This window comes from Elephas maximus, chromosome 2, assembly GCF_024166365.1.
Source record: "Elephas maximus indicus isolate mEleMax1 chromosome 2, mEleMax1 primary haplotype, whole genome shotgun sequence".
NCBI lineage: Eukaryota > Metazoa > Chordata > Mammalia > Proboscidea > Elephantidae > Elephas > Elephas maximus.
In genome coordinates, this window is record NC_064820.1 from 11,472,030 (window position 1) to 11,487,973 (window position 15,944).

General features: G+C 39.8%; 1 long non-coding RNA gene across 1 annotated transcript in view; it reads left to right on the top strand.

The window, feature by feature from the left end:
- Nucleotides 1–15,708, top strand: part of LOC126063073 (uncharacterized) — a 58,404-nt gene extending 42,696 nt beyond the window's left edge. Inside the window, exon 3 of the long non-coding RNA XR_007514203.1 lies at nt 15,689–15,708. This is a non-coding gene — a long non-coding RNA (uncharacterized LOC126063073). The remainder of the gene's footprint in view (nt 1–15,688) is intronic.
- Nucleotides 15,709–15,944: the final 236 nt, after the last annotated feature.

A 15,944-nucleotide genomic window follows, 5' to 3' on the forward strand; every position in this document is an offset into this window, starting at 1 on the left:
GCATGTGAGGAGATTGAAAAGACCATGGCTGGGGTCAGGTGCCCCTTAGTCATCAAAGTGACATCTTTGCTTTATGAAACTTTGGTCTTTCGCAACAGGTTTGTCCAATACAATATGCCGTTTGATTTTTTAACTGCTGCTTCCACGGACATTGGTTGTTGATCCAAGTAGAATAAAATTGTTGCAATTTCAATTTTCTCCACTCATCATGATGTTGTTTATAGCTGTAGTTGTGAGGATTTGTGTTTTCTTCACATTCAGGTATAATCCATACTGACGGCTGTATTCTTTGACCTTCATCAGCATGTGCTTCAAGTGATCTTTGTTTTTGGCAAGGAAGGTTGTCATCTACAAATCACAGGTTGTGAATGAGTCTTCCTCTAATTCAGATGCTGTGTTCTTCTTCATATTGTCAAGCTTCTTCAATTTTTTTTTTCAACAGATTGAATAAGTAAGATGAAAGGATACAACCCTGATGCACACCTTTTTCCATTTTAAACCATGCAGAATCCCCTTTTTCTGTTTGAATGAGTTCCTATTGATCCGTGTACGGATTCCACATGGGCATAATTAAGTGTTCTGGAATTCCCATTCTTCCTAATGTTATCCATAATATGATCCCTGCAGTTGAATGCCTTCATATAATCAACAAAACACAGGCAAGCATCTTTCTAGTATTCTCTGCTTTAGGCCAAGATTCATCTGACATCAGCAGTGATAGCCCTCCTTCCATGTCTTCTCCTGAATCAGCTTGAATTTCTGCCAGTTGGTGGTGATGCATCCTGTGATGGTATTATTATGAGGATACATACTTTTTTTTTTTTTTTTTTACTTTTTAGTAATAAATTTGCTATCATTCTTAAGCACGAACCAATAGGTAATTATTCTAAGATTAGCTATTTTTATACTTTTTATAATAATTAAAAATTATGTATAAAGCTTGTCCCTTCGCCATAAATGGTTCTTCTATTTATTAAATTGTCATGTAACAGAACAACATACCACATAAAGATAGATTTATGGAGTAAAACAAAATTTTTAGAATAAAACCACCATATTTCCTAAGGGAAGTATGCTATAATATCAAATTTTGTAACCTATGACAATAAAATTATTTTGAAAACAATACTGCAAACTTTGAATTCTTTTGGCTTTTACTTGCAAGATATGAAAATTTTAAAAAATATCTTCAGCTTTAATTCATTTGCACTGCTGAAGTTCCAAAATCCCAGTTGATTAGAGCTTTATTCTTAGTAAACAACAATTCTCAGAAATTGAAAGATTTATTTGCCGTGCAGTTCATGTATTCATTTCATTGTACAACACAACCCAGGAGATTTGAAGCATTTAAAAGAACTTTTCCTGTTTTCTCTCCCCTGCAATTGATTTCTCACAGTGCAAAAACTCTGCCATTTTAACTAGTGAGAACACCAGCTGGCAGTTTAGAAACCTGACAAGCACCCACTCTGAGGCTCTGGGGGCTCTGATCTACACATCCAAGCATCACAGCACACCTGGACAATGCAGGACTGAAGCAGTGATTGCAATTGTGCCATATGAGCTTCATTCCTCTCGCAAGTCAGATTGGCCTCTGATCTCTGCCGTCTCCTGTATACCATAGATGATCCCAATAATCTCCATCATCAAAGAAGACCTCATCTAGAGGGGATCAAGGCTAATGCTGAGTTCTGAGTAAACCCATCGTGAATCTCTGTTTTTCTGTAGACACCAAAGCCCCTGTGTCAGGGATGGAGTCCTAGTGATGGCCCCACGGCCACTAGTGATGGCCAGGATCAGTCTCGAACTTTCAGCAATGCTGACTCTGAATTTCCAATATCTGTGCCCAGTGTTGTGTGATGTTAATGGGATAGGTAACTGTTTCCTCTTGACTCGCCTCTGTAAAGCATGACACAGCCAAACAGAAAGCCCCTTTACCATCCCAGCTTAGGGAACTAGGTTGGGTGAGAGGGGAGAAAAACACATCTAAAACCAAAACAGAAACAACAATCTGTATGAGGACGGAAAGTGCTATAGTAGTATATAGATGAGCAGAGGACAAACCACAACATAATCACAATTGTGATAAATTATGATACAGAGTGATGGAAAGTAACTCTGTAATGGGTGATCAGAATAATCTCCCTAATATCCGACTAAAAAGGAGGAGCCAGCCTTGTAAAAATGAGGGAAATGGGGACTGACAGCTAATGCACAGACCTGAACAGGGCAGGAATAAGCCCAACATATACAACAGACAGACAAAAGACCCTCATAGTAGGCGCACCATGGAGGTAGGAAATAAGGTCAGATCCTATGAGGATTGTATACCAGTACTTCAAGATAAGGAAGTTGAATTTCATTGGCTGGTTGATGAAACATCAGTTTAAGGGTCTTAAGCAGGGGAAGAGCATGATGTCTGTTAGGTTTTCCAGAAACTTTTCTGTTTGCTGCTTGGGAAATGGGTAAAAGGCATACAAGAGTTAACAAGGCAAGTCAGGAATCTAGGCAAGCAATGACTATGACTTGGAACTGGAAGTACCAGAGGTATAGAAGGTTCAGGGGACATTTTGGGGGTACAGTTGACAGGATTTGCTGGTTGATTGGGTGTGGGTGTGAGGAAAAGGGAAACTCAACAGTAAGCACTGGGTCATAGCTCAAGACACTCAGTAGGTTGTTGTACCTTCTGCTGAGATGGGAAGACAGGGAGGCACAGATTTCGAGAGGTAGTATTCCTCCTGCCAACCACATCATCCCTTCTTCCCATTCCCAATAACTTTCCTTAAAGTATTAAAACATCAGTTCTTAAAAACTATCACATGAAAGAAAAAAATGTCATTGAAAGCTGAAGCTAAGTATGATTCAAGTGGACAACAAGCACAGGAAACCCGAGAATCTCAATGTCAGTGAGCCCAAGTGTGCAAATTCGGTGATTTGTAAAGGTCTCCATGGAAATGACCCCAAGTTCCATCTTGCTCAGCCTCCCTAACACTCATGCAACCCTGGAACTGTCTGTGGGGAACCCCACAGCAGGCCGAACCAGAGGAAGCTCGTTTCTAGTGTCTAAGAGATACAACACTGAGGCTTGCCCTGAAGGAAGAGAGGAACTCAAACTCCTGAAACACTGCATCATCCAAATGATGTGACCCGTTCCCTTTTGATAGAGGAATGATTACATTTGAGGCCCATGGAAAGGGCTCAATGAGTACTTGAGCAATGTGATTAAATTGCATTTATGAAGCCCTTAAGATACAATGACCAAAATTCCAGATGAGATCATCTGTGGGAGCCCCAGGAAAGCAATGGACTTTTAGGGCCAGTTTGCACAGGAAGTTCCTTGTAAGAGGTACCTAAGACACAACAAGGGTCACTGGGTGATGCACACGTTTTACGCTTGGCTGCTAATCTAAAAGTTGACAGTTCGAACCCACCCAGTGGCACCACAGAAGAAAGGCCCGAAGATCCACTTTTGTAAAGATTGCTGTTGTTGTTGGGTGCTGTTGAGTTGATTCCAACTCATAGCAATCTCATGTAATCCTTATAGAAACAGATAACCAGGTCTTTCTCCCATGGAGCCACTGGATGGGTTCAAACTACTGAAGTTTCAGTTAGCGACCAAGTGATTAACCTTGATGCCACTATGGAGCACAGTTTTACTCTGTAATGCATGGATTTGCCATGAGTCAGGATAGACTCAATGGCAATGGGTTTGGTTTCTTGGTTTAAGGCACATCAATGTGCTTCACCCCACACATACCACAGAGCTCCCCAATAGCCCATTTCAAGAACAACAAATCAGGAAGCAATGGAAAGTACTAGTCACTTCATGGAGCTCACGCTTACGATGTAGAAGAGCCGTCAGAGGTGGCTGTGTTTTGGGTGGGTTCTTTCTAGGTTGCAGAAAAGCCAGCTCCTCATTTCCTGTCCTAAAAATAGAGTTCTGGACCTCAGGAGTATCTGCAAATTCCCATGTGGGGGACGTTATTTGTTGCATCAGTCCAACCAATAATTTGGTTCTTGGGTTATTTCCTCCAGCCCAGGAACCTGATGCCACAAAGCTTGCTCTTCAATTATTTATCATTCTCAGTGGAAAACTAAGAACAGCGAAGCCTGCTTAGAAGAAAACCATCTATGACTTACTAATGCTCATTTTAAGCAGCAATTTTATTGTGACCATATATTGGCAGGCACCTGTCAAATGCAAAATCATGTCACATTCCCTTTTTTTTTTAATAGCAGAGGCAATACAACCGAATTCACTAAACAATGACAAAAATAATTTAAAACTCTGTATTTAAATCAAATTATTTGTTTTGCTGATTATTCTGTATCTCTTAATTACAAATGTCAAAATGATTGACTAGACATAAAACAAAATTGAAGGATTTGGCATTTTTATTGTAAAGATTAAAGGCATTTGAATTTTTGAAGGTGCTTACATTGTAACTTCCACAGTCTTTTATTTACTTGTTTTTTCAGGTGTATTATGATTCTAATTGTAAGCTACAGCCAACAACATTTGGCTAAATACTCACCATTATGTCCCAAACACTAATTATGAGTAATTAGTAGGAAAAAATAATGAGAAATAGGGAATTAAATCCATTTTTTTATTGACTAAATTCATTATAGTTGAAAGAAATCAATGTCATTCAAAAATATGTAAGAGGTTTTGTAACCACCAAAGAAGAAAGCATTGGACTTGCATGTCTTAAATATCACTGTTATTTCAGGTAAGCAGATTAAACACAGTCTTTAGGAAAAACTAGAAGCCCCAAGTCTGACACATAATCATTCCTTTTCCACTAAAAGAGCTCGAATGCAGGCAACATTTTTTTTTCTATATCTGAAAATTTACACCAAAAAATCCTCAGTGCTGATTACTCAAAACTTCAGGGTGTCACGAAGACCCTTTGCGGTGGTCCACAGGCTTCTCACACAGCCCTCTGTCCCAATCTGCAGGCTGAGTGCTAGTGAACACCTTATGGAATAGAGAGAGTACAGAACATATCAGAAACAAAGAGACCATTGGTCACGTGTTATTTATTCAGACTGAGACCCAAGAGTTCCCACTATGTACAGTGCTGTTGTGTGCTGTTGAGTCCATTTTGACTCATAGTGATCCCGTATAGCAGAGTAGAACTGCCCGCATAGGGTTTCCTAGGTTGTAAACCTTTATGGGAGCAGATTGCCAGGTCTTTTCACCACTGGTGGATTTCAACAACTGACCTTTCCATTTGCAGCTATCTCAGCTATCTAGTGCTGCCATAACAGAAATACCACAAGTGGATGGCTTTAACAGACAGAAATTTACTCTTTCACAGTGTAGGAGGCCAGAAGTCTGAATTCAGGGTGCCAGCTCTGGGGACAGACCCTTGTTATCAATCTTCCCCTGGTCTAGGAATTTCTCAGCACAGGGAACCTGGGTCTATTGGACACGCTCCACTCCTGGTGCTTTTTTTTGGTGGTATGAGCCCCTCTTCTCTCTGCTAATTTCTCTCTTTTATATCTCAAAAGAGATTGAGTCAAGATACAACCTAATCAATTATAGATTGAGTCCTGCCTTATTAACATTATAGAGGTTACATACTTACAACACTTAGGATAATCGCATCAGATCACAAAATGGTAGACAACCACACAATACTGGGAATCGTGGCCTAGCCAAGGTGACGTACATTATGGGCAGAAACAATTCAATCCACAACAGTAGCCAAGCACATAACCATTGTGCTATACTAAGTACAGTGTAGATCTGTTCATACCTCATTTCTGATTCCTTTAAAAGTCTAGACATGCAATTCCACTCACTACATATCTGACACCTTCTACTGTGCTCTGAAGCATGGAAGCAGCCAGGTCCAGGTGGAGATGTAGTTGAGGTGGGAGTCTTGGTTAAAGGCAGCTGATCCAGGGCAGTGGGGTGCTTTCTTCCTCAACCTATGCCTGTGTGCCCACAGCAACAGGACTCTGGTGAGGACAAGAAGGAGGAAGTTTTCTGAAACAACCAAACACAGCATCTTCAAGGACAGAATCCTTGGAAAATCTAGGAAAAGAAGAAAAGAAGAGAGAAAGAGGGAAGAAAAAATATTCCAGTGCTCACATCTTGTGACCCTTAAGAAATATTCAGAAGTGACAAAGTGACTCAAGTATCCAGAGGGAAACTATTTCTATGATGTTCTTTTTTAATAAACAGTAGTTCGCTGAGGTCAGACTGTGGGCTACAGCAACAGAGAAACATGAGACATCTTGATTCACATTTTAAGGGAGGAAAGGGTTTTTTAGTGCTAGAAGTATATGTAAGGTCATAGAAATAAGTTAAAACTAAAATAAGTAAAACTTCAAGTTAAAAACAGCATGTTCAATATGCATTTTTATTGAAAGGATTTGCCTACAAAGATGGAAAAACTGGACACATATATGACAAAATACTAACATTAGCCAAAGCTGGGCATTCAAATTTGAGGGGATTTTTATTGTTATTATTATTATTATTATTATTATTATTATTATTATTATTATTATTATTATTATTATTATTATTACAGTGAAAACTGTGAGAGCCAAAACTCAATGGGACTTGCTTTCTTTTCTGGGTCTCACAAGTTCTCCACCTCTGACAGGGTGCATTCTTACCACTTTCGTATCACTTGTTTTAGTGGAAAATATTTGAATTTTCCTTCTCTGACAAGTTTCTGCTTACACAGGCTCCAGCTTTCTCAGGTTTTACTGTATTTGCTTCTCTGTACATTTGAAATTCCTTTTGCAAAGGTAAAAAGGCCATTAAAATGTTTTTGGTGAAAGTTCCACTCTGACTTTCAAGCTGGAAATTGGCAAAAATCTGCTCTTTTATCATCTGCATTTACACGGTGTAAGATCTAGAGTTTTTATGAGAAGGTCCAAGAAATATGTCCTCTGACACACCTGTAGTGTGGGGGTGAAGAAGAGAATATCTTTCAAACCTCGGTCTGCCATCATTTTTCCTCAACAAGATGGTTCCATTTGATGGTATGACTAAGCCTGGTGGCGGGGGAGTCCCTTGACCTACCCCTGCAGGCCTCACCTTCAATGAAGGGGTGTTTTGATGCCTGGATGGTCAGACCACTTCCGAGTCATTGCTAAATTCCCACTGGCTCAGAAGGAAGAATCTCGATGTGTGATAGCTGGAAACTGGAAACACAGTGATTGCACCAAGGCCTGCTGAGACTTTGCTAACTGCTTCCAGAAAGGGAAGAAGGGCTCAAGAGTAGCAGCAGGGAGTCCCTCAAGAGGGCCATGGCATGGTGCTCACTCAGACAGAAGTAACACAGATTTTATCACTTTGTGCTGCAGATCCAGGTGCTCTAATGGAAGACCACGTGACCTGAAAGTCTCCCTAGGTAGGAAACTTCCCTGAATGACTTTCCTTAGTCTACTTTCTTAGGAAAAGGTCTTTAGTACAATTCTGGCCTTCTTTTCTCAAAAAAAAAAAAAAAAGAGAGAGAGAGTTTCTTTAAGCTTACAAATGGGACCTTAAGCTTAGTTTCCAACTGATTCTTGATTTTGTCTCGAACATTTTACACATTTTTATCTACACGGAGGTCTAGTTTGGGGCTGGGACTGATTCTGGATAATTTAGTTCAGTTATATCAACCTAACAAACCCCATAAAACAAATACTCAAAAGAACTAGGAGATAATTAAAGAGGCTCTGAGGCCCCTTTTGTAAGAAATTATTTCATCTTGATTCATCTGTTCTTTATAAATTTTGTGGCTTCTTAAAGTGACAGTACATACAGATACTCCCTACCAGGACACAGGAGCCAATAAAAACGTTTGTCCACACAAAGACTGAACATGAATATTTATAGAAGCATTATTCATAACAGCCAAAAACCAGAAACAAACCAAATCTTCATCAACTCTTAAATAAGTTAATAAAATGTAGTATATTCACAAGAAAGACTATTACCTGGCAGTAAAAAGAAAAAAAAAAAACTACTAATCCATGCAACACGAATAAATCTCAAAATATTGTGCCAAGTGAAAGAAGCCAGACTCATAAGACTACGTCTTGTATTCCATCTGTGCAAAATACCTAGATAAGGAAAGCTATATAGACAGAACACTACAGTGACAGATCACAGGTTGCCTGGTGCTTGAGTGGGACTGGAAATTGACAATCAAACATGAAGGAATTTTAGATTGTGTTGATGGTAGCACAGCTGTATAAATGTATTAAAACTCATCAAACTGAACATTTGAAATTTTAAGGTATACAAATTATGCCTCAGTAAAACTATTAAAACAATTTTGGGGGACAATGATTTAAAAACTGGAATTATTTACCTAGCCAAACTTTCAACTCAACTGAGTCAAAGTCATTTACAGACACTGAAGGTCTCCAAAAAAAAATGGCTCCCAGGCATCTTTTCTTAGGATGCCACTGAGAGGCATGCGTTAGCAAAACTGTTGTTATTGTTAGGTGCTATCTGGTCAATTTCAACTAATAGCAAGCCAGTATATAAGAGAACAAAACATTGTGCAGACCTGTGCCATCCTCAAAATAGTAGGTATGTTTGAGCCCATTGCTGTAGCCACTATGTCAATCCATCTCACTGATGGTCTTCCTCTTTTTTGCTGACCCTCCACTTCATCAAGCATGATGTCTTTCTCCAGGGATTGCTCCCTCCTATCCAAAGTATGCAAGATGAAGTCTCACCACCCTTGCTTCTAAGTAGCATTCTGGCTTGTACTTCTTCCAAGACAGATTAGTTCATTCTTCTGACAGTCCATGGTTGTTAAGAATTGTGTGTCAACTTGGCTAGGCCATGATTCCCAGTATTGTATGGTTGTCCACCATTTTGTGATCTGATGTGATTATCTTATGTGTTGTAAATCTTAAACTCTATTATGTTAATGAGATAGGATTAGAGGCAGTTATGTTAATGAGGCAGGACTCAGTCTACAGGATTAAGTTTTATCTTGAGTCAATCTCTTTTGAGATATAAAAGAGGGAATCAAGCAGAGAGGAGAGGGACATCATACCACCAAGAAAGAAGAGCCAGGAGAAGAATGTCTCCTTGGGACTCCCAGTCCCTGTGCTGAGAAACTGTTAGACCCAAGGAGAGACTGGTAACAAGAATCTTCTCCCAGAGCCAACAGAGAGAAAGACTTCCCCTGGCACTGGCACCCTGAATTTGGACTTCTAGCCTACTAGACTGTGAGAAAATAAATTTCTGTTTGTAAAAGCCATCCACTTGTGGTATTTCTGTTATAACAGCACTAGATGCCTAAGACAATGGTATATCCAATATTCTTAGCCAACACCATAGTTCAAATGTGTCAACTCTTCTTCAGTCTTCCTTATTCATTGTCCAGCTTTTGCATGCATGGGAGGTGACTAAAAATACCATGGCTTGAATCATAGGGTTGCTATGAGTCGGGATCTACTTGACGGCAGCTGGTTTGTGTTTTTTTTTTTTTGGCTGGGTCAGGTGCATCTTAGTCTCCAAAGTAACGTTTTTGCTTTTTAACATTTTAAAGAGACCTTTTGCAAAACTAGAGAGATAAAATAATGAAGGAGACATGTGATCCTGCAAGAAAGAAACTCCAACATGGGAGGGCAACAGCAGAAACTGCCGAGACAAGAGCAGCGTCCCAGGCCTAAAGACCAACAAACCCAGACAGAACCAAAGAATAGAGGGCTTGAGGGGGAGTGGAAACATGTAGACAAAAAATAGCCTAGTTTTAAAGAAAATTAAGCAATGAAAACAACCATGGAAATATTAAAGCCAGGAAAAATTCTAAGTTATGTAACAAAAGAAACACAGTAACAGTGCAAAAGTTAGTTTAGCAGTAAATAAAAATGACTTAACCAGTGAAGAAAAATATATAGTTCGTCTCTAAATTTTGGTCTAGTTTATCAGTGGTTCCCAAGGGCATGAGGGACAGTCCTTGCTTAGCAGGCAACGAGTTCCTGTTAAAATGGTGATGGAATAACTTGGAAATGGATAGTGGTGATAGTTGTATAATATGATGAATGTAATTAATGTACTGAATTGAACATGTAAAAATTGTTGAACTTGCAAAAGATTTCTTATATATTCTTACCATAATTAAAAAAAAAATGGAGATAAAATAATAAAATACCTCAAAAATAAAGTTTAAATCTGTAAATATATATACAGCAAAAGCTGAAAAAGCCAGACCCTGTATATGGCAGTGTCTTAGGTATGTAGTACCGCTATAACAGAAATACCACAAGTGGATGGCCTTAACAAACATTTATTTTCTCACAGTTTAGGAAGCTAGAAGTCCAAATTCAGGGCACCGACTCTGGGGGAAGGCTTTCTCTCCCAGCTCTGAAGGAAAGTCCTTGTCTCTTTTGAGCTTCTGCTCCTGGGTGATCTTCATGTGGCTTGGCAACCCTCTCCCCCCAACTCGCTTGTCTAAACTGCTCTTTTTATGTGTTGTAAGAGATTGACTCAAGAGTCATCCTACACTAATCCCATCTCATTAACATAACAAAGACAAAGCATTCCCAAATGGGATTATAATCACAGGCATAGAGGTTAAGATTCACAGCACATATATTTGGGGGACACGATTCAATCTTTAACAGGCTGAAACCTGTCAGAGAAGGAAAACCCAAATATTTTCCACTATTAGAGATTGATAGAAAAGTGGTAAGACTGCATCATGTCAAAGGCAGAAAACTTGAGAGACCAGGGAAAACATGGCAGTCTTGTCAAGGTCTGGCTTTCACAGGTTTCACCGTATTTATTAGGAAGACAGGGAAAGTCACACCAGAAAGAGATATATAGTGTGAGAAATTTAAACTTCAATTTCTATAGAAGGGAATATTTATGGTCCAAAAATGAGAAATCAATAAATAGTTGTTGTTGTTGTTAGGTGCCTCTAAGATGGTTCCTATTTACAGCAATCCCACGCACTGTAAAATAGAACTCTCCCCGGTCCTACGCCATCCTCACGAACATTACTGTGTTTGAACCCATTGTTACAGTCCCTGCTTCAATCCACCTCTTGAGGGTCTTTCTCTTTTTCACTGACCCTCTACTTTATCAAGCATGATTTCCTTCTCCAGGGACTGATCCCTCCTGATAACTTGGCTAAACAAAGTCTCATCAACCTCATTTCAAAGGAGCATTCTGGCTAAACTTCTTCCAAGACTGTTTGTTCTTCTGGCAGTCCATGGTATATTCAATATTCTTTGCCAACACCATAATTCAAAGGCATCAATTCTTCTTCAGTCTTCCTTATTCCTTGTCCAGCTTTCACAAGCATACGAGGCAATTGAAAACACCATGGCTTGGGTCAGGCTCACCTTAGTCTTTTGCAGCAAATTTGCAAAAATGCAATGCATTGATTTCTTGACTGCTGCTTCCATGAGCATTGATTGCTGATCCAAGTAAAATGAAATCCTTAACAACTTCAATATTTTCTCTGTTTACCATTATGTTGCTGATTAGTCCTGTTGTAAGGACTTCAGTTTTCTTTATGTTGAGGTGTAATCCATATTGAAAACTGTGGTTGTTGATCTTCATCAGTAAGTGCTTCAAGTCCTCTTCACTTTCAGCAAGCAAAGTAGTGTCATCTGCATATCACAGGTTGTTAATGAGCCTTCCTCCAGTCCTGATTCAGTAATCTTCATATAGTGCAGCTTTTCAGATTATCTGCTCAACATACAGATTGAATAAGTATAGTAAAAGGTTACAACCCTGACACACACCTTTCCTAATTTTAAACCACACAGTATCCTCTTGTTCTGTTCATATGACTGTATCTTGGTCTATGTACAAGTTCCTCATGAGCACAATTAAGTGTTCTGGAATTTCTGTTCTTCACAATGTTATCCATAATTTGTTATGATCCACACAGTCAAATACCTTTGTACAGTCAAGAAAACACAGGTAAACATCTTTCTTGTATTCTTTGCTTTCAGCCAAGATCCACCCAATATCAGCAATGATATACCTCATTCCATGTCCTTTTTTGAATCAGGCTTGAATTTCTGGCAGTTCCCTGTCTATATACTGCTGCACCCATTTTTTAATGATCTTGGGCAAAATTTTACTTGTGCATGATATTAATGATATTGTTTAATAATTTCCTCATTGTGTTAGATTGTCTTTCTTCGGAAAGGGCATCAGTGTAGATCTCTTGCAGTCAGTTGACCAGGAAGCTGTCTTTCAAATTTCTGGGCATAGACAAGTGAGCACTTTCAGCATTGCATCCATTTGTGGAAACATCTGAGTTGGTATTCTGTCAATTCCTGGAGCCTTGCTTTTTGCCAGTGCCTTCAGGGTATCTTGGACTCCCTCCTTCAATACCGTTGGTTTTTTATCATACAGTGCCTACTGAAATTGTTAAATTTTGACCAATGACTCTGTGTATTTCTTCCATCTTCTTTTGATGCTTCCTGTGTCTCTCAATATTTTGCCCATAGAATCCTTCAATATTGCAACTTGAGGCCTGAATTTTTCTTCAGTTCTTTCAGCTTGACAAATGCTGAGCATGTTCTGTCCTTTTGGTTTTTAACTCCAGGTCTTTGCACATTTCTTTATAATATTTTACTTTGTCTTCTCAAGCCACTCTTTGAAATCTTCTATTCAACTCACTTACTTTGTCCTTTCTTCCAGGTCTTTCATTTTTGCTGAAAACTGGATACCTGCCAGCCTTATATTTTTGTTCATTGTTTTTCTTACGATAAGTACCAAAGCCCAAACCTGTTACCGTTGAGTCGATTCCTACTCATAGTGACCCTATAAGATGTAGTAGAACTGCCCCACAGGGCTCCCAAGGAATGGCTGGTGGATTTGAACGGCTGACCTTTTGGTTAGCAGCTGAGCTCTTAACCACTATGCTACCAGGGCTCCAGTGAAAAGTAATCAATTCTAAACAGTTGCTGTCTCTTTCTTGGGTTGAAGGTCCAGCTAGCATAATATTAAGCTCTGCTTGACCCAGCCCCACCTTACACAGAGATGTATGAAAACACAATGATCCTAAGTAGGAACAGGTCATGGAGGGTAGATAAGTTGCTGAACCACACTGCACAAAAATGAGCATTTTAGAAAGGATAAAAGAAAAGTCCCTTTAAACCATCTTTGTCTAATTGAAAAGCTTAAATTTCAGTAATTTTACATAAAGACTGTGTTGTCCTCTCAAAGATCTGATGAATAAATTACAAAACTCCCTGTTTTTGTAAAGCTTTATTGGAACGTAACCACTCCATTCATTTACCTATTGTCTGTGATGGCTTTCAAGCTACAACTGTATCATGGATTGAATTGTGCTCCCCAAAAATATCTGTCAGTTTGGCTGGGTAATGATTCCCAGTATTGTATGATTGTCTACCATTTTGTCATCTGATGTGATTTCCCTATGTGTTGTAAACCCTGTCACTATAATGTAACGAGATGGATTAGTGGCAGTTATATTGATGAGATCTACAAAATTAGATAGTGTCTTAAGCCAATCTCTTTTGAAATATAAAAGACAGAAGAAAGCAGAGAGACATGGGGACCTCATACCACCAAGAAAGCAGTGCCAGGAGTAGAGGGTGTCCTTTGGACCTGAGGTTCCTGCACTGACATGCTCCCAGACCAAGGGAAAACTGATGACAAGGACCTTCCTCCAGAGAAAACAGAGAAAGCCTTCCCCTGGAGCCAGTACCCTGAATTCAGGCTTCTAGACTACCAGACTGTGAGAGAATAAACTTTTCTTTGTTAAAGCCATCCACCTGTGGTATTTCTGTTATAGCAACACTAGTTAACCAAAACAAACAGCAAAGTTGAGCAGATGCATTGTATGGCTCTTAAAAGCAACAATATTTACTATCTGATCCTTAACAGAAAAATTTTACTGATTCCTGCCATAGATTCACAAGAGAATGATTCAATAAACTACAGTGGAACATACAAGTATTAATATTATATCACATTATGTTGGTTGAAATAAATTTAGAAAGGAGACAAATACCCTAAGATCTTATCAGTTCTTATCTCCGAGAGGTAAGGTCATGAGTAATTTTTTTTAATCTTTTCTCTATTTTCTAATTTTTCTACAATGAGCGTTGTAACATTTATCAGAAAAAAAAGTTTATAAAAGAACTCTTCCATCCTGCCATATCTTTCTTAGAAGGCAGAAATTTTATGTATTGAGGTAGTCAGGTAAGGAGGTGGGTTGAGAAGCCTGGCAGGTGAAAAGTAATAAAGATACACCCTAGGGAGAGGATAACCAGAAAGAAAGACAATGAGAGAGAGAGGCAGGTTGGGAGGGCAAGGAGAGGGAGCTGGAGAGAGACAGAGATAAAGATAGATGAGAAGAAGAGGAAGAGACAGGGAGAGGGAGGAAGAGAGAAAGAGAGACAGAGGGAGAGAGAGGATGAGGGGTAAGAGAGACATAAAGAGGGAGAGAGACAGAGATTTAAAAACAGAGACAGAGAGAGCAGGAGATAGAGGAGAAAGAGCGAGATTGGAAGTGAAGGGTAGGGAAGGAGAGATAAAAATGGCTCTAGTTTTCTACATCTGTGGATCTCAAAGATAAACAGTGATAAGAGCTAGTGTTTATCGTGCCCATACCATGTCCAAAACACAAAATCCATCTCATTCACTCCTCACCACAGGGCACATCACAGATAAGGAAGCAGAGGCGGAGTTGGGGCTTGAATCCAAGCAGTGGGGTCATAAGTGATTAGCCCGGAGCCTATCACAACAACTGCTGCCTGGTGCAGGCAGATTAGGAAGAGGAGCAGGCTGGGTGGGTGGAGAGGCGATGGTGAGTCTGGACAGGGCAGGGAGGAGTGACTGCTGCAGCTTCCCTCCAGCCCAGCTTTATCCTCACCAGCGCTGGTGGGTTGATGGGCATCTGCACCTGAATCCTACTGCCTCAGAGACAACGTATCAACCGACCCTATTTCAAAATAGTAATTTCACAAGAGTGTATCAAAGGAGGGAGAAATAACAGAAGGAAGATGGGCCTGTGTGGGATTTATTCCCAAGCGGCCGGATCAATATCCAGCAATTGAGACATTCTACTGCAGGGAAGTCATAGAGGCGCAAGCAGCTCGAGTTTCCAGGGAACCCATTACTCCTCTCTCCTGATGGACTCCCATTTGAGAAAAAAGAATCTTTTTTTCCCCACAAGGTCAACTAAGGCTCCTTCGTGATGAAATGAAAATATTTTCATTCAAAAAATGCCGGAAAGCACATGCAATAGAGCATGCCCAATTATTAAACTTCAGGTGCATCAGGAAGCGAGTCCTTCCCCACACAGTACTTCCTGCTAGACCCTTTGGCCTGTTTTCCTCAACACCAAGACCAACTTTACAGAGATGTCACTGTGCGGGGAACTACCTTAGCAGAGCTTTTATTCTTGCTGGCTGGTGGTATTCCTGGCCATTTGAGCATCAGAAGCCTGGACTTCTTGGTCATGGACCAAGTAAGCAACTATGTGGAGTTTGCTTGTTTGTTTTGTTCTTTAGTGATCCAACTTCCCAGAACCATAGCATTTTAGAGACAGAACTGAACCTAATGGTTCTCTAGTCCAACTCACATCAGGTACCCTCCTGCTCTTTCCATCTCATTAAGTGGGTTTTTCTAGGATGACAAACAGATAAATATACACATAAATATATGATTATGCAACAAGTATGGTTAGCATTACATCTTTCTATATGTGAATTTTTTCAGATCAATTTACATTGCCAGTGTTGCCAAATGGATAAGGGCATCCAACAGCAGACCCAGAGTCAGCTCTTCCAGTGAGCAAGCAATTCAATCCTGAAGCCAAAGACCAGAGAAGCACATTGCATTGGAATCCATTATTGTCCTCCTGGTCTACCCAGCCTTCCATAGAGATGATGCTAGAGGTCCAGAACATGTCAAGATTTTTCTGACATCAGGACCCAATGACTGTGGGTGTATATGTTAGCCCTTGTTGAGACCA